The sequence below is a fragment of the Callithrix jacchus genome, chromosome X, assembly GCF_049354715.1.
Source record: "Callithrix jacchus isolate 240 chromosome X, calJac240_pri, whole genome shotgun sequence".
In the NCBI taxonomy this organism is placed as follows: domain Eukaryota; kingdom Metazoa; phylum Chordata; class Mammalia; order Primates; family Cebidae; genus Callithrix; species Callithrix jacchus.
Window position 1 is genome coordinate 146,605,222 of NC_133524.1, and position 18,527 is coordinate 146,623,748.

The window sequence follows — 18,527 nt, forward strand, 5'->3', positions numbered from 1 at the left end:
GTGTTAGCTTCCTGGGGGGCACGGCATTGAAAACAGGGAGCCAGGGAACTCCAGGGAAAACTCCATTGGTGGAATATGTGTATACAAAACCATGCACAGTGGTGCACACACATCCTCACACACACAAAAGCATGCATGCACTCAGACACATGCTCACATGTGCACATACCCTCACATCCATGCATTTTTATACTTGCGCATGCACATACACACATGTACACAGGCACATGTGCTCATACCCCCAGCCAGGCTCATCTTTGCATCTCTGTGCTTTGTGAGCTGGCAGCTGCTGCTGCCCTTATCCTTCAATCCATCATCCTCTGCCACAGCACCCCAGCCCAGATCCTCCAGTCTACAGGAGGGATGGTTAATGGTCTCCTCTACCTCTTTGCAGGTCAAATCCAAAAGGGTCTGGACTTGGCTATGATTTCTCTCTGCTTTCTTTGAGTATTGATATTGTTCTACCTCTGCCGTCAAGCTGAGCCCCATTGGGCAGGATCAGGGAACTGCTTAAATGGTCTGATATCATCTCATAGCCTCACCAGCCACTTGGCCTCGTTGTTTCATCATTTGGTGCCACCTTTGAGCCTGGGTTGGGGGTGGCACTGCTGCTCGGGTAGTTGACTGGAAATGGCAGGCTGCTCCTCCCCTCACTCATGCCTGCTGAGGGAAGCCAAAGGGAGAAACAGTTCAGCAATTCCTAAGCTATTGTGTCACTCTTGCAAATATAGTCACCATGCCCATATGAGCCCCTGACTCTTGGTCTTTTCCTTTTTGTAGCCTGGAAAAATATTTTGGCTTCCAAGCAAAACATTTTCCTCCTGCTGTCTTTGTGAAGCACATACAGGGTTGGGTTTTTTGTTTTTCTTTTTCTCTTTTTCTTTTTTTTTTTTGTTCAGTTTTGATTAGTTTGTTCTAGCTTTATTTTGGCAACTTCATGGCAACATCCAACATCCTCCACTTTTTTGGAGATTTGGGAGAGATGTCACTGGTGGCTTGGGAGTCATGAGAAGGGCTGAGTCTGAATTCAGACTCTGCCATGTGTCACACAATCTCAGGCAAGCCAGTGAATGGACAGTACCCACCTTCAAGGCTCCTGGAGGATCAAGCTACAGAATTCGGGTGAAATCATGTTGCAAACCAGCAGTCACTACTCAGTTTTGGGTTGTCATTATCACTTATAATAATGCTTACTTGAGGTGAAGTGACTGTGCTTGGGGTCTGGCTTTTAAGGTCCCATCAGGATTAGTCTCCTGCTACCCTCATGCAGAGAGGGCATATTTCTGTTTTGGGAGGCTGTTGTCTCATTTGAATGGCTGCTCAGAAACCCTGACCTGGGTCAGATAAATACTCTGACATCCCAAACTTGAGATTGCTTTTGCAGGGAGCAGCAAGAATCCGAGTCCTACTTTCACAGGTGCCTATTTTGTTCCAGTCCATATAGTCTTATGCTGGCCCAGGTTTCTCCCAGGGTTTTCTGTGGTGATCTGGGAGGACACTAGACCACAAAGCTCCAGGCCAGCCCCAGTACCATCTGAGAAGGCCGGCTTTGCTCTGTGTGTCTCTGGTTCTAAGCACCAAGCCCTTGCCATGAACTTTTGTTCTATTCTGCGGGTTCCTGTGCTAGTTGTCCCTACCCCCCTCCGAACCCATGAGGTCCTCATAAGGAGCAGTAATCTCAGGCTCAGCACCCACAAAGGGGCCCTGCTCCCATTCTTGCTTGGCTTGCCCTGCGGTCCAACTTGTCATGTGTCTCAATGGCTATACATTTCTTCTTATTTATTTTGATAAAAAAGCAATGAATGATTTCAGATGCCTTTTAAAAGAGAATGTAAAAGGAGAATTGGATTGTACTTTATTATAAATTTGAGAGGCACTTTGACATTTATTCTGGAAAATTCCTTTTGATGTTTAATACCTACCATATGGTTGCCCTAGCAAGGAGGTTGTATTAATTTACTAGGGCTGCAGTAACAAAGTACCACAAAATGGGTGGCTTAAGCAACAGACATGTATTGTCTTTTACAGTTCTGGAGGCTGGAAGTCTGAGATTGAGGTGTCAGCAGGGTGAGTTTCTGAAGAGGGCTATGAAGGAAGGATGTGTTTTAGGCCTCTGTCCTTGGCTTGTAGATGGCCGTCTTCTCCTTGTTTGTCTTCATATCATCTTCCCTCTGTGTGTGTCTGTGTCCAAATTTCCTCTTTTTATAAGGACACCAGTCATATTGGATTAGGGCCCACCTTAATGTTCTCAGTTTAACTTGATTACCTGTGTAAAGACCATATCTTCAAATACAGTCACATTCTGAAATACTGGGAGTTAGGACTTCACCATATGTTTTTGTGGGGGAAGAGAGGCCACAATTCAACCCATAACAGTGGCTCTTAGAGCCCGGGCATCCTTAGCCTGAGTAAACCTTCCCTCAGGTACAGAAGGCTCATTGCCTCTTCAGGGTCCCTGTGCTGCTGGTTTAAGCAGCCACTCCAGAAAAGGGAAAGACAACATTGCTGCCCTCAGATCCCAAGAGGAGGCCTGGAAGGTGGCTCTGAGGAAAGCGCAAAAGTTCAACAAGAGGCTGATGCCTGAGATGGTGGGACCGTCCTGTCTCTTCTTGGGGACCTGGGAGTGGCTCAGAGCAAGAACAATAGGCAGGAATTCAGTCTGCAGACAGTGCAGGAAAAAGCAAAAACCAGCAAAAAGATGGGGGGTATTGGATCAAACATGGAAATTCAAGAAAATCAAAATTGAGGGCACTGCTGTTTTTACCACACTGAGTTTCCCAAAGTACAAATACAGAGCACATTTGAATATAGTCCCCTTCGATTTGGAAAGCTCAGAATGACTTGTTGATGTTCCTGTGGTCTTCAGTCAAGGTAGATGGATTTGGGTTGAATGAAAGATAATAAGATGCCCAATGCAGTGTCTACCTTCTGGGAAGCAACTGGCAAAGTCTCTTCTTGGTGGTGCTGCTCCCTCTGGAGAAGAAGTCATCCTCCATATCCTCCTAATGATACAGGGAAACCAGGAAACAAGCTCACTGGGACTGACCCAGGCACAGCAAACCCTACTTCCTTTGAAAAATAATCACTTCTTTCTGTGAAATGAGTTTACAGTGTACTAGATCATTATGCTCATTTAATAGGACCCAAACCACGGAAGTAGCACATTGAAATGTGCTTCGTATTTACTGAAAACAATTTGAAAATAAATTGAAAATGTCTCTCCTAAACTTGTTCCACAGTAGTTGAGATAATGATTTTCCTTTCTGTTAACCAATAACAATGCTGAGATCTTCTCCCTTGCAAGAATTTGATCTAAATTCAGAAGATAGCCAGCCGCAGTAATAGCTGAGTTCTCATTTTAATGTATCTTTTGTTTCTGTTGCTTTTTCCTCTGGGAGCAACTCATTCATAAGCTCTCCTGGTTCCCTTGGGGTTGAGGCTGAATTCACTTCTGACCTATTCTGGCAATTTAACATGGCATATGATGAGCATAGCCTACATAGCACTGCCAAACCAAACCAGCAAGTACAGCCTTTCAGTGGGAAAGGGATGGCTCAGGCTGAAGATCTATGGGACATCTTTGGCAAAGCACCAGCTTTAATTTGCCTTGGTATCTGGCAGAGACTGGAGTGGCCCTAACATCCTTCAAACCACAAACACATGCTTGTGCATGCTCCAGGGACAGACTCAGGCCACAACAGGTCTGTGGTGACAAAAGGCCCAACTCTATCACTGATGTGGATACTGGCTGCCCAATCTTTTTAGCCGAGGAGATCTAGCTAAAGGCAAGTTTGGGCAGAGAAGCAACAGTTACTGAGGTGGACAGGTATTTTTCAGATAATCCAGGTGCTTTAGAGATTACACCATGAGGCTATAAGAAATGTGCTAATCTCCCAACATCTAGTCCTATTTACTAGCTAACCTTGACATTGACCAGAGGCTGGGCTTTGGCCACAGTCTGTTGGTACCGTCTTGTCATCAACACCATATGATGATGGTGGTTTCTCAACTCAGGGTCTTGTTTGGCAACTCATTTTCAACATACGCACTTCTACTTTTCAAGTAGTTGCTATCACAGCCTGGACAGTCTTGTGGCAGACAAACAAGTCCCCTGCTAGGAGACACATGAACTTGTGAGTTAGTTCACTAACACTTAGCCTATGGGGAATGAACTCTGGTGGACAGCCACACAGCTGAAGTCAAAATTCTGTTTAAGTGGACTAAGCTCATTTGATGGGGCTTCGCTGTGATGAAACACATATGTTTTGAATGTGGTTTAATTTAAATTGAAATGTAATTTGTAATGTCTCAGGGGTAAGCCTTTCAAAACTAAGGAGAGAAACAAGGTGGTTCATACTCTGTGTGAGGGATGGGACTACTGCTCTGAGTGTTTCGGATTTTAGTGAGTTGTTTGTTGCAGGTGGCCCGCCTCTGGATGGTTGCTTTGCTTTGTTTTCATCTATTTTCCAAAGCAGATTTGGGAGAGTCTGCTTTTGACTAAAAATATTTCTAAGATCAAATTGCTTTTGCCAGCAGTTTATGTCCTACTTCCACCTGGTTGCCGTGACAGCAGCTGGTATTCTTGAAAGGACATTCGGGTATTGGATATCACGAGATGGAAGGGAACACTAGCAAGAAAAAAAATAAGTTATTTGTTTCAATTGTCACATTGTTTTACTTCAGAAAATACAAATAAATTAATCTAACAGGCCTTTGGGTTCAGATAGAAGAAGCTGTACCTGCAATAAGGACGCAAGAGCTCCAGGACTGAAAGCACTCCCTGTTGGAGAGGCCACTTGCTCCTGCTGGAGAAGCAAGAGCCTCTGCAGTCCCTGGGTCTTCCCCATGCCCAAGGTACGGCAATGGGCAAATCCTTCAACTCTAAGATCTGAGAAATGGCTGATTCCATGAGAGGATTTGCCTGTGCCAAAAGGGAGCTGCAGGTGGAATTCATTGTTAGAATCTTCCCCTACCCTGTGTGTTTGGCTTCAACCATTTGCATGCACATCCACTGGGGAGTGACTGCCAGCCAGGAGGAAGCATCTCCAAGGCTCATGATCTCTGCTTTGCTTCAGGACAGCAATATCCTCACCGACCAGGCTAAAGATCCGTACTGTTCAATTCTGCATGCCACAAGCCCTGTAATGTCTGCCTTCCACAGCTTAGGGCTGGAGAACAAATTAACCAGCAAACCCCCCCCCCCCCACACACCAATTGCAATAAGGGCCTTGGATACTTCTGATTAATATAAAAGATGTTTAGTCATCCACTTACATTTTGTTTGCTTGAAGTCTTGCATTAACTCATATGATGGTGGGAGTTAAGTTGAGGGGACTTCAGTGACTGTCTTTCATAATGTTTGCTATACCAACATGGAAAGGGGCCTATCTGGTACATCTGTGCTCTGGTCTGGCTCACACTGTGCCTTCGGACAGGTCCCAGATTCACCTTGGTTGTTTGCCTGAAGGTACACTAAGGTTAGATGACAGGAGGGTTTCTCAAACCAGGGATGCAGGCTGAGATGGATTTTAGGTGGCATAGAAGCAATAGTCTCTAGTTGGGCAAGAGTCATCCAGACCTATAGTAAGAATATCAGTCTCAGGTCAACTTCCTTTCAATCCTCAGGTGACAATAAGGCCTCTGCCTGAGGTTGGTACTACCTGTCTGGAACACTCTTCTAAACTTTGCTCATCTCCTTTTTCCAAAGAGCAGAGTTCAGGCCCTGGCCACCCACAGACACTGGTTCTCACTAGGATTTAATATCATGGTTTAGTGTTCATGTTCATTTTTGTGGCAAGTGATATTGGTGCTTCATTTACACAATAATGAAAAGTTTCCTTTAAAAATAAATTTAAGCAAATGTAGTGGGTTGGCCTAAAGAACAGTTTTAGTTCAATAATAGCACAGATGTGAGCATGTAGAGCCTGAAATTTGGGGATCTCTGGACCAGGTTATTCCAGCAGGTTCTCCCAGCTCTGATGTTCTGGAACTTTATGAACCAAAGGTCAGTAGTGGGAGAAAATATGTGCAAATACTTGTATCCAGAATAAAGAACTCTTATAACTCAACAATGAAAAGAAACCTGACCCAATTAAAAATAGGCAAAATAGCTGAATAGTCATTTCTCCAAAGAAGATATATGCATGGCCAATGAGCAAATGAAAAGATGATCAATATTACTAATCTCTCGGGAAACGCAAATGCAAATCAAAACCACAATGAGACAATTTTCACGCCCACTAAGATGGCTATAATTTTTAAAAAGGAAAATAACAAGTGTTGTGAAAATGTGAAGAATTTTATACCTTCATATACTGCTGGTGGAAATGTAAAATGATGCAGTCACATTGGGAAACAGTCTGACAGCTCCTCAAGAAGTTAAACATGGAGTTCACCATATGACCCAGAAATTTCATTCCTAGGTATATAGCCAAAAGAATTGGGAGCACATCCATACATAAATGTGTATGCAAATGTTTACAGCAGTGTTACATATACCAGCAAAAAAATTCTAGTAGATAAGTAGATAAACAAAATAATATATCTATATGATAGAATATTATTCAGCCATAAAAAGAATTAAGTACTGATACATGCGACAAAATGGATGATCCTAAAATATACTTCATGGAAATGTTCTAGAATATAGTGATTGTACAACTTTATTAATATACTAAAACTTGTATGCGTTCAAAGGTAAATTTTGGGATATGTGAAGTATATCTAAATATTTAAAAATACCAATAGCATAGTGGAAAAAATGAGTAAGGGCTCCTGACTACCTATCAAATAAATGTTTGTTTGGTATTAACCCTGGAGAGATCCAGGAATCTGCACCCTTTGGCCTCTGTGCTTTTCTGACTTCTAAATGTTGCTTTCTAAGGCCTCCTTGATCCTGATCTCTATGATAAACTGGGAGTGGGGACAGGCGTAACATACAGGACTCAATTCTACATTCTCAAAGAGACACAGTACTGAAGGAAACATGTCTGTAAAGATCTCTGGAGAGGCTGCCTAATTTCATGTTTAAGAATATGTGTTCCGGAGTCTGGGGCTGAAATTCTGGTTTTCCACTTCATGGCTGTCACCTTGAAGGTAACTTGGGCAAGTCACCTATCGTCTCTGAGCTGCCACATTCCTGTTGTATAAAATCAGCCTAATCCCAGCACCCACCTCCCCAATATCATTATGAGGATTAAACACATATAAAGCCCTTCACATACACAGTACCTAACATGATTAGCACTTGAGAAACGGTCTTCTCCAGCTGACTGGACTGGAAGGATGGTGGTACCATAGTGGGTAGAAAACCAGAGTACCTGATTCCGTAGGTTCTAGTCCTTTCTCTATTGCTTAATAGTTGTGACCTTGGGCAATCACTTCCCCTCACTGATCCTCAGTTTCTTCATCTGTAAAATGGATCACTCATCCTGCTTTTCACTGATGCCAGCCTGCCTCTGGAGCTTTGTTGATGAAGAAAAAGGGCTTGCCTGGCTTTCATAAAGGGGGTTTATGTTTCAAGATAGCTAGATTCCATATGCCTAAAAGTGATACATCCTGGACCAGAATTTGATCTTTCCTAGCTACACTCTGTCCAGTGAAGTCTGGCTTGGCTGAAATGCCCAAGGAAGGGCTCTCTTACCCATGGTCTTGGGCATGATCTCGGCATTCTTATTTGTTTGTACAGGAGCCTGGGCTAGATGGTGTCTAGGGTCCTTCCAGCTCAGACTTCAGAAATTCCTCTCTGGTAAGTCCCCATTCCTTTTATTTTTTTAAATATATATTTTATTGCATTTTAGGTTTTGGGATATATGTGAAGAACATGCAGGATTGTTACATAGGTACATATATGGTAATGTGGTTTGCTGCCTTCCTCCCCATCACCTATATCTGGCATTTCTCCCCATGTTATCCCTCCCCAACTCCCCACCCCCTGCTGTCCCTGCCCTGGTTTCCCACTACAGACCCCAGTTCGTGATGCTCCTCTCCCTCTGTCCATGTGTTCTCATTGTTCAACACCCGACTATGAGTGAGAACATGAGGTGTTTGATTTTCTGTTCTTGTGTCATTTTGCTGAGAATGATGGTTTCCAGGTTCATCCATGTCCCTACAAAGGACACGAACTCATTGTTTTTTATGGCTCTGTAGGATTCCATGGTGTATGTGTGCCACGTTTTCCCTGTCCAGTCTATCATCGATGGGCATTTGGGTTGGTTCCAGGTCTTTGCTATCGTAAACAGTGCTGCAATAAACATTCGAGTGCATGTGTCCTTATAATAGAATGATTTATAATCCTTTGGATATATACCCAGTAATGGGATTGCTGGGTCAAATGGAATTTCTAGTTCTAGGTCCTTGAGGAATCTCCACACTGTCTTCCACAATGGTTGAACTAATTTACACTCCCACCAGCAGTGTAAAAGTGTTACTCTTTCTCCACATCCTCTCCAGCATCTGTTGTCTCCAGATTTTTTAATGATCACCATTCTAACTGGCGTGAGATGGTATCTCAATGTAGTTTTGATTTGCATCTCTCTAATGACCAGTGATGATGAGCATTTCTTCATATGTTTGTTGGCCTCATATATATCTTCTTTTGAAAAGTGTCTGTTCATATCCCTCACCCACTTTTGAGTGGGCTTTTTTTTTGTTGTTGTTGTTGTAAATCTGTTTTAGTTCTTTGTAGATTCTGGATATTAGCCCTTTTTCAGATGGGTAGATGGCAAAATTTTTTTCCCATTCTGTTGGTTGCCGGTTTACTTTAATGATTGTTTCTTTTGCTGTACAGAAGCTCTGGAGTTTAATTAGGTCCCATTTGTCTATTTTGGCTTTTGTTGACAATGCTTTTGGTGTTTTAGTCATGAAGTCCTTCCCTATGCCTATGTCCTGAATGGTTTTGTCCAGGTTTTCTTCTAGGGTTTTTATGGTGTTAGGTCTTTTGTTTAAGTCTTTAATCCATCTGGAGTTAATTTTAGTCTAAGGTGTCAGGAATGGGTCCAGTTTCTGCTTTCTGCACATGGCTAGCCAGTTTTCCCAATACCATTTATTAAACAGGGAATCCTTTCCCCATTGCTTGTTTTTATGAGGTTTGTCAAAGATCAATGGTTGTAGATGTGTGGCATTGCCCCCGAGGCCTCTGTTCTGTTCCGTTGTTCTATATCTCTGTTTTGGTACCAGTACCATGCTGCTTTGATTACTGTAGCCTTGTAGTATAGTTTGAAGTCAGGTAGCGTGATGCCTCCAGCTTTGTTCTTTTTGCTTAGAATTGACTTGGCTATGCAGGCTCTCTTTTGGTTCCATATGAAGCTTAAGGTGGTTTTTCTCCAGTTCTGTGAAGAAGGTCATTGGTAGCTTGATGGGGATAGTGTTGAATCTATAAATTACTTTGGCCAGTATGGACGTTTTCATGATATTGATTCTTCCTAACCATGAGCATGGAATGTTTCTCCATCTGTTTGTGTCCTCTCTGATTTAATTGAGCCGTGGTTTGTAGTTCTCCTTGAAGAGGTCCTTTACATCTTTTGTTAGTTGTGTTCCTAGGTATTTTATTCTCTTTGTAGCAATTGTGAAAGGCAGTTCATTCTTGATTTGGTTCTCTTTGAGTCTGTTATTGGTGTATAGGAATGCTTGTGATTTCTGCACATTGCTTTTGTATCCCAAGACTTTGCTGAAGTTGCTTATCACTTTCAGGAGATTTTGGGCTGAGACGATGGGGTCTTCTAAATATACAATCATGTTGTCAGCAAATAGAGACAATTTGACTTCCTTCTTTCCTGATTGAATACCCTTTATTTCTTTTTCTTGCCTGATTGCTCTGCCTAGAACTTCCAATACTATATTGAATAGGAGTAGTGAGAGAGGGTATCCCTGTCTAGTGCCAGATTTCAAAGGGAATGCTTCCAGTTTTTGCCCATTCAGTATGATATTGTCTGTGGGTTTGTCATAAATACCTTTTATTATTTTGAGATATGTTCCATCAATACCTAGTTTATTGAGAGTTTTTGGCATAAAGGGCTTTTGAATTTTGTTGAAGGCCTTCTCTGCATCTATTGAGAGAATCACGTGGTTTTTGTCTTTGGTTCTGTTTATGTGGTGAAATACATTTATAGACTTGCGTATGTCAAACCAGCCTTGCATCCCTGGGATGAAGCCTACTTGATTGTGATGGATAAGCTTTTTGATGTGCTGTTGCAATTGGTTTGCCAGTATTTTACTGAAGATTTTTGCATCTATGTTCATCATGGATATTGGCCTGAAGTTTTCTTTTCTTTGTGAGTCTCTGATGGGTTTTGGTATCAGGATGACGTTGGTCTCATAGAATGATTTGAGAAGGATTCCCTCTTTTTGGATTCTTTGGAATAGTTTCAGAAGGAGTGGTACTAGCTCCTCTTTCTATGTCTGGTAAAATTCAGCTGTGAACCCATCTGGACCTGGGCTTTTTTTGGTTGGTAGGCTATTAATTGGTGCCTCAACTTCTGCCCTTGTTATTGGTCTATTCAGGGTTTCGACTTCTTCCTGGTTTAGGCTTGGGAGGATACAAGTGTCCAGGAGTTTATCTATTTCTTCCAGGTCTACTGGTTTATATGCATAGAGTTGTTTGTAGTAATCTCTGATGGTGGTTTGTATTTCTGTGGAATCTGGTGATTTCCCCTTTATCACTTTTTATTGCATCTATTTGATTCATCTCTCTTTTCTTTTTTATTAATCTGGCTAGTGGTCTGTCTATTTTGTTGATCTTTTCAAAAAACCAGCTATTGGATTTATTGATTTTTTGAAGGGTTTTTTTTGGTGTGTGTCTCTATCTTCTTCAGTTCTGCTCTGATCTTAGCTATTTCTTGTCTTCTGCTAGGTTTTGAGTTTTTTTTGATCTTGTTCCTCTAGTTCTTTCAATTTTGATGATAGGGTGTTGATTTTAGATCTCGTTTCTAAAATCACAGATGTTGTGTCTTTGTTCTCGTTGGTTTTGAAGAACTTCTTTATCTCTGCCTTCATTTCATTGTTCATCCAGTCAACATTCAAGAGCCAGTTGTTCAGTTACCATGAAGCTGTGTGGTTCTGAGTTGGTTTCTGAATTCTGAGTTGTAACTTGATTACACTGTGGTCTGAGAGACTGTTATGATTTCAGTTGTTTTACATTTGCTGAGGAGTGATTTACTTCCAATTATGTGGTCAATTTTAGAGGAGGTGTGATGTGGTGCTGAGAAGAATGTATATTCTGTGGATTTGGGGTGGAGAGTTTTGTAAATGTCTATTAGGTTTGCTTGGTCCAGGTCTGAGTTCAGGTCCTGGATATCCTTGTTAATTTTCTGTCTCGTTGATCTGTCTAATATCGACAATGGGGTGTTAAAGTCTCCCACTATTATTGTGTGGTAGTCTAAGTCTCTTTGTAAGTCATTAAGGACTTGCTTTATGTATCTGGGTGCTCCTGTATTGGGTGTGTATGTATTTAGGATTGTTAGCTCTTGTTGCATTGATCCTTTTACCATTATGTAATGTCCTTCTTTGTCTCTTTTGATCTTCGTTCATTTAAAGTCTATTTTATCAGAGACTAGGATTGCAACTCCTGCTTTTTTTTTTTTTTTTTTTTTTTTTTTGCTTTCCATTTGCTTGGTTAGTCTTCCTCTATCCCTTTATTTTGAGCCTATGTGTATCCTTGCTTGTGAGATGGGTTTCCTGGATACAGCACACCAATGGGTTTTTGACTTTTTATCCAATTTGCCAGTCTGTCTTTTGATTGGGGCATTTAGCCCATTTACATTTAAGGTTAATATTGTTATATGTGAAATTGATCCTGCCATTTTGATGCTAGCTGGTTGTTTTGCCCATTAGTTGATGCAGTTTTTTCATTGTGTTGATGCTATTTACCATTTGGTACATTTTTGGAGTGGCTGGTACTTGTTCCTTTCTGTTTAGTGCTTCTTTTAGGAGCTCTTGTAAAGCAGGCCTGGTGGTGATGAAATCTCTGAGCAATTGCTTGTTCATAACGGATTTTATTTCTCCTTTGCTTATGAAACTTAGTTTGGCTGGATATGAAATTCTAGGCTGAAAGTTCTTTTCTTTAAGGATGTTGAATATTGGTCCCCACTCTCTTCTGGCTTGTAGGGTTTCTGTGGAGAGATCCCCTGTGAGTCTGATGGACTTCCCTTTGTGGGTAATCTGACCTTTCTCTCTGGCTGCCCTTAGCATTTTTTCCTTTATTTCAACCCTGGTGAATCTGACGATTATGTGCCTTGGGATTGCTCTTCTTTAGGAGTATCTTTGTGGTGTTCTCTGTATTTCCTGGACTTGAATATTGGCCTGCCTTGCTAGGTTGGGGAAGTTCTCCTGGATAATATCCTGATGAGTGTTTTCCAGCTTGGATTCATTCTCTCCGTCACATTCAGGTACACCTATGAAACGTAGGTTAGGTCTTTTCACATAATCCCATATTTCTTGGAGGTTTTGTTCATTTCTTTTTACTCTTTTTTCCCTAATCTTGCCTTCTCGTTTTATTTCATTGAATTGATCTTCAATCTCTGATATCCTTTCTTCTGCTTGATCGATTCGGCTATTAAACCTTTTGTTTGCTTCACATAGTTCTTGTGCTATGTTTTTCAACTCCATCAAGTCGTTTATGTTCTTTTCTAAGCTGGTTATTCTAGTTAGCATTTCATCTAACCTTTTTTCAAGGTTTTTGGTTTCTTTGCATTGTGTTAGAACGTGTTCCTTTGCTCAGAAAAGTTTGTTATTAACCACCTTCTGAAGCCTATTTCTGTCAATTCATCATACTCTTTCTGAGTCATGTTCTGATCCTGTGTTGTTGAGGAGTTGTGATCCCTTGAAGGAGAGGTGGTGTTCTGGTCTTTGATGGTTTCATCTTTTTTATGCAGTTTTTTTTCCCATCTTTGTGGATTTACCTGGTTGTGGTGTCAGGGAGCTGCTTGGTGAGGTTGCTTGTCTGCCTGTGGAGGTGCTACTGGGTTTCTAGGGACTCCTTCAAGTTACTAGGGAAGCTTCCTATGTCTTTTTTGTTTATACTGGGGGATTAGGCCCACCTCTTCTGCTGACCTGTAGGTGCTGTTGGTTGGTCAAGAACGCCATCCCATTGCTAAGTAGGCTTCCTGTGTATTTTGTTAACAGATGTAGCCCAGTCCCACCCCTCTAGTGGTGGGTTGTGCCCTTTCTCCACTGGGCTGGATCATTCAGGGTTCATCTCAGACTGTGGCACTGGCTACACAACCCACTAGAGTCAGAGCTTCAGCCCTCTGGGGTTTGTTGGGGAGAGTAGGGACCCGCCCAGCTGCACCTCCCATCTCCCCCTTTCAGCTTCCTCTCCTCAGGTCAAGGGGTAGGGGCCCACTGAGCTGCTCTGTCAGTCCTCCCGCTTACAGCTCCCTCTCTCTCTGGGCAGGGGGAGGGGGCAATAGCTCAGTCCGCAGGTTCTCCCGGCCAGCTTTTGGGCTTATGTGTCTGTTTAGATCTGTGCACCAATCCGGGACACCATCCTGGATTATTATTCAACTCTGTGCTTGTAATTCCTGGCGCTTGACTGGCAAAGATCCCCTGTTCTGTGTATTGCTGAGGCTTTGGGGGAAGTGCTGTATCTGGACCAGAGTGCCACAGTGGAGCCTCCAGCTCCTGGTCACATGCACTTTCTGGGTAAAGCAGCACCCCTCCCTGCCTAGGTCTGCCCTGAATGGGCTTTGGTCACCAGACCTGTTGAAATGCACCTGGTACCTCGGTTGGAGCTAGGAGATCTCTGGATTTCTGCATTTCTCTCGCTGGGTGTTGTGTGCTGCAGTTGTGTCTATCTGGCCCTCTTGGAGCAAGCCTGCATTCCTTACTGGGAAGAGCAGAGGCTGAAGGAACAGCTAAGTCTCTACGTTGCAGCCTTGTTGCTTGTTTTTGTTTCTTATCTGTAACAAGGAGTACACTTGTACACCTCTCATCTGAGCATCACCAATTTTTCAAGCTGCTAAAGTATTGAAACTGCTACACTATTGTAGAATAGTGTTTGGGGCCCTGTTCAAAGTGCTTTCAGAGAAAGGTGGTCCCTAGCTGAAGTGAGTGTGGTGGGGGATTGACCTAAATATGATTTGATTTGTGAGTCCCTCCTTCTTGCCTGCAGGCTGGTCTAGGTGAAGCTCTTTCTTTAAAACAGTTTATTGTGGTAAAACATACATAATATTCTACTATTAGGACGGGGCAAAACTAATTGTGATTTTTGCCATTACTTTCAAATGGCAAAAACCACAATTACTTTTGCACCAACCTAATATTTTAGCCATTTTTTTAAAGCATACAGATCACTGGTATGCCTTCATGTTGTTGTGCAACCAAAACCACCATCCATCACCAGAAATCTTCATCTTCCCAAACTGAAATTCTGTCCCCATTAAACATTAACTTCCCATCACCCATTCCACAGCCCATGGCACCCATCATTCTGCTTTCTGTCTCTATGAATTTGACAGTTCTTGGGACCTCCTATGAGTGAAATCATACAGGTTTTTTCCCTTAATGACGGGCTCATTTCACTTAGCATAGTGTCCTCAAGCATCATCCATGGCATAGCATGTGTCAGGAACATCCTTCCTTTTTAAGACTGAATAATATTTCATGCATGGATACACCACATTTTGTTTATCCAGTCATCTGTTGATGGACATTTGGCTCTCCTCTGGAGCCTTCCCAAGTGAGGCTCTTTTATATAAGGAGTCTGGTGACAGGGGGAGAGGGAGCAGGCATAGGTAAAAGAAGAGAGAGAAGTAGGGCACCAGCCCACCCAAGGGCTCATCTCCCTTTTCCTGCCTGTCACCCCCATTCTGAAGCTTTGTCTTTGCTGAGGGAGGAAGGAAGCAGAGAGGCTCTTGGGAAAGAAGGACAGTGGTCTAAGAAGTCAGAAGCCCTTTACACCTTTCTCTCCAACCAGGCAGAAGCAACTCCCTCTGTGAATCTTCCTGAAAGATAGCTGCTGTGCTCCTCCCTATCCTGGAAGCAATTCCACAGAAACTCACCCTTCAACCCTTGATCTGGGAAGGTTTGAGGAGAGTCATTTGCCTGGTAATCACAGAGCAACTTGGTGGGGACGGGAAGGCTTCCTGTCCTTTGCATGTCTTTGCAAAGGTCTTTAGTGCTTAGGAAGCTGATACTGAGGCAGGAAGAATGAGAACAACAGTTCCCAATATCAGTGCATGTTAAGTACAGTCACAGCCATTACAAAACATGCAGTGGACTTTGAAAGTGACACCTGTTGGCCAGGTCAGAAATAGCCAATTGTATTTCATTTTTTGTTGAAACACAATCTCCTTGAAAAGTATTTGCCCAGGATCTTGAATGCATACATATGTTTGTGGAGTTGTAAAATTTCCCTCACTTTTTGTCTCACTGTCCCTGTTCAGCACAATGCCCTGGCTGCCATATTTGCATCCCCAGTTGAAGGGTCTTCTGAAGCATTTGCTGACAATCCCCAAGTGAAACAAATATTTAGTCACCAGGCTGTCCTGTGTCCCTGTGATCTCTTTTCCTGCATTCACAACAGATGGAGAAATGGTGGCTCAAAGGACCCAGGGTTATAACCCATGTTTTCATAAAGCACAATTATTCCACCTCGAATATTTCAGTTCATGAACTGTGAGTGGCATGAGTACTCACTGGATGGGTTCAAATCCAGGCTTGAGCTGCTCATTTTCTGATAAAACTGTTAGTGTTGAGAGCTTTTTTAATTATCAGAGACCCCACATGCAGTTCCTTAGGTTAATCATACTTGAAAAAAAGGGTCCAAGACACAGATTTGGCAAATCTAGGCTGGGCTTTGCTTCTAGGGGAAAAAAGAAAAGAAAAATGTTTCTTCAGAGGAAGTGATCAACATGCCCATCAATTACTCCCATGGCTAGTGGTCTAGATGGTTCCATCTCCTACAGGGAAGGACTGGAAGTGGGGAGATGCACTAAGGGCCAGAGAGCATAAAGCCAGGTCTCAGAGTGTGCTCTGTGAGGAAGTGGACCATTTAATTCAGCACCATTTCCTGAGACCCGCAGGAAATAGGCTCAGCACTGTGTTGGAGACTGTGGGAGATAAGGCCACCAAGATGGACTGAGTGGAGATTGGGAAATAGACACTCTAAGGTTGAAATAGGACGCAGACAGCCCAAAGATGGTGAAAGGACACCTGAAGGTTTGATTCACGCATGTCCTCTGAGGCAATCTGCTTTAATTCTTTTTGGCCAAATGCCAGCTCAGGACAGGGCTGACTGGCATGACTGTGGCCTGCTGTTGGGAGTCTCCTCTGGATACAAGAAAGCCAGGCCCATCCCATGCCTCACCTCTTCCCCACACCCTGCCTCCTGCCCAGGACCGTTTTTATGAACACCCCAGGAACAGGAAATGAGATGGCATGAGACAGCAATTCTACAAAGTGGTCTTTTTCTGCTGGCCACTCTCTAGAGAGGCTGGCAGGGTAAGAGGAGAGCAAATGCAATTTCAGTTCCTCCTGAGAGTCATATAAGAAATTTAGGACTGTTCAGAAGTGCCGGGGAGGAGGCTACTGGTTGAATGGGCAAGGCAGTGAAGGGGGTCCTTAAATGGAGCAAAAAAAAATAAACAACCTATTAGGCTAAATACTAACCTTTGCATTAATACACACTCAATGAAATGAATAATTTAGTCCAGTGGCATTTTTTGTTTTAATCCTGAGTGGGAAGACTGTGGCCGATCTTAAGGAATGGACCCCAGTGACTTCCTCTGTGGCCAGGACTTGCCCCAAACAGTGGGCTCTGCCCCCACCCAAGCCTGCTGTATTCCCAATTAACACTTTTCCAAATGAAATTTAGGGTGCTTTTCTTCCTTCTTCCTAATGAGGTTTCTTCCTTCCCTGCTGTCTTGCTACAAAGCTTGATTCCGTCTGAGTGTGTTCATATGGTGCTCGAGTGCGTTATCTGACCTTGATTGGTGTTTGGGGAGCCGGTTAAATAGATTACATGGGGGTTACCTTGGCAACTGTCTTCACTGATTTAGCAATGCGGTTCATTCTTGGACACAGGACTCTCGGCAACTTGGCGATCCCACTGCTGCATGTTAATCATTAACACCAAGTTGGACATCGACTCTGCCAGGCAGCAGCCAGAAGCGAGGCTGGGGACAAGCTGGACAGAGCCTGCCTTGTAGTCTTTATAGCTATGACTGAGGAGATCACCACATGGATCCCTAAGTATGGGGCGGAGAAGGTGATAGCAAGGCTCCAACCTGAGGTCTGTCTGTCCCTTTTCCCATAGTGTTCAAAGGAGTTGAGAGATCACTTGGCTTAATCCATTGGGTTACAGAGGGCTTGCTGTGGGTATGCAGTGCTCTTCTTCCCTCAGCTGGCAAGGTAGCCATGTTAGTTGTGACCCATGATCAGTTTGTGCCTCCTCTCGCACCACAGGGCTGCATGAAAGCAAAAACAGTCTCTGAGGCATGGAGCTCTGGCCCCTTACTCACTGTGTGACTTTGGGTAAGTCACCTCACCTCCCAGAGTCTTGATTTTCTTTTCCATATATGACATGGGAAATCAGTAGTGCCTTCCTGCTAGCACTGGTGACGACACATAAAACAGCTGACACAGAAGAGGCACTCAACCAATACTGGTGGTTATTATTACCTGGCTCCATGGGTAAAAGAGTGAGTTCCTAGTCATTGTGTGTTAGAATAAATTAATCTCAAGCCAAAACACACCCTGTGTCAAAATAATAATTAGGTCTATTTTATGGCTGAGGCTGAGACTGTGGCTAGCTAAGTAGTCCAGGTTGCACGCTGGTCAGAGCAAAGCCAGCAACGGAATTCAAGTTAAGCTCATCTTTGTCTGGGCCTCCAGAGCTGCATCTATCTGAGAACAATCAGGTTTCAGGGCCAGAGGCACCGACTGCTCCCCTGGAGTGTACATCATGGAAGCGTCCTTAGGCAGAAAGCACCTAGAGCATGAGCTCACCATGCCCATAGGCCAAGGTGACAAATGTCATGTAATAAGGGACAAATGGAGACTTGTGCTGCTCCATTGTCTCTGCCTTTTTGGCTGTAGGGCACTCCTTGTTTACCCAGTGCTAACAGGAAAACAAGAAGGTTCTGCCTAATAAACCCGCATACCCAGGTCTAAAGCGTTTCATGGTTTGCAAAAGACGTCCATGTCCACTTTATTCTTGACTTTTCCAACCACCCAGGAAGAGAAGGAAGCAGGGAACCAATCATCTTTCCATTTGGTTAATGAGGCCAAGAGGGGTTATCTCTCTGACTGTGCACTTTCTGTACATGCACTCACATTGCATTATGAAGAGCTCATGCCCCAATATTACAAAAAGCTGGAAACAGGCTGCAAGGAGGACACGTCAGCAGATAAGTAGCCTCCCCAATGTTGAAGTCTGTGACTGTCTAAGCTGGAAGAGCTGCTGGTGTCAGAGGGGGATGAGGTAGATTGAATGCATTTTTAAGGAAGAGCTTGCATTGCTTTTACAAACTTCACTCATGTGCCCACTGCTCCCAACCCATGTGCTATGTGTAGAGTTTGGGCTTTAATGT

General features: G+C 43.3%; 1 protein-coding gene across 30 annotated transcripts in view; it reads left to right on the forward strand.

The window, feature by feature from the left end:
• The window catches only part of MAMLD1 (mastermind like domain containing 1), a 566,578-nt gene that overhangs the window by 315,022 nt on the left and 233,029 nt on the right, over positions 1–18,527 (forward strand). For 26 of the 30 annotated variants that reach the window (XM_078364352.1, XM_078364350.1, XM_078364348.1 and 23 more), the window contains one exon: positions 7,688–7,747. The exons of the other annotated variants lie outside the window; for them this stretch is intronic. The gene's annotated coding sequence lies outside the window, so the exon portion shown is untranslated. The remainder of the gene's footprint in view (positions 1–7,687; positions 7,748–18,527) is intronic. 30 annotated transcript variants of the gene reach the window in all.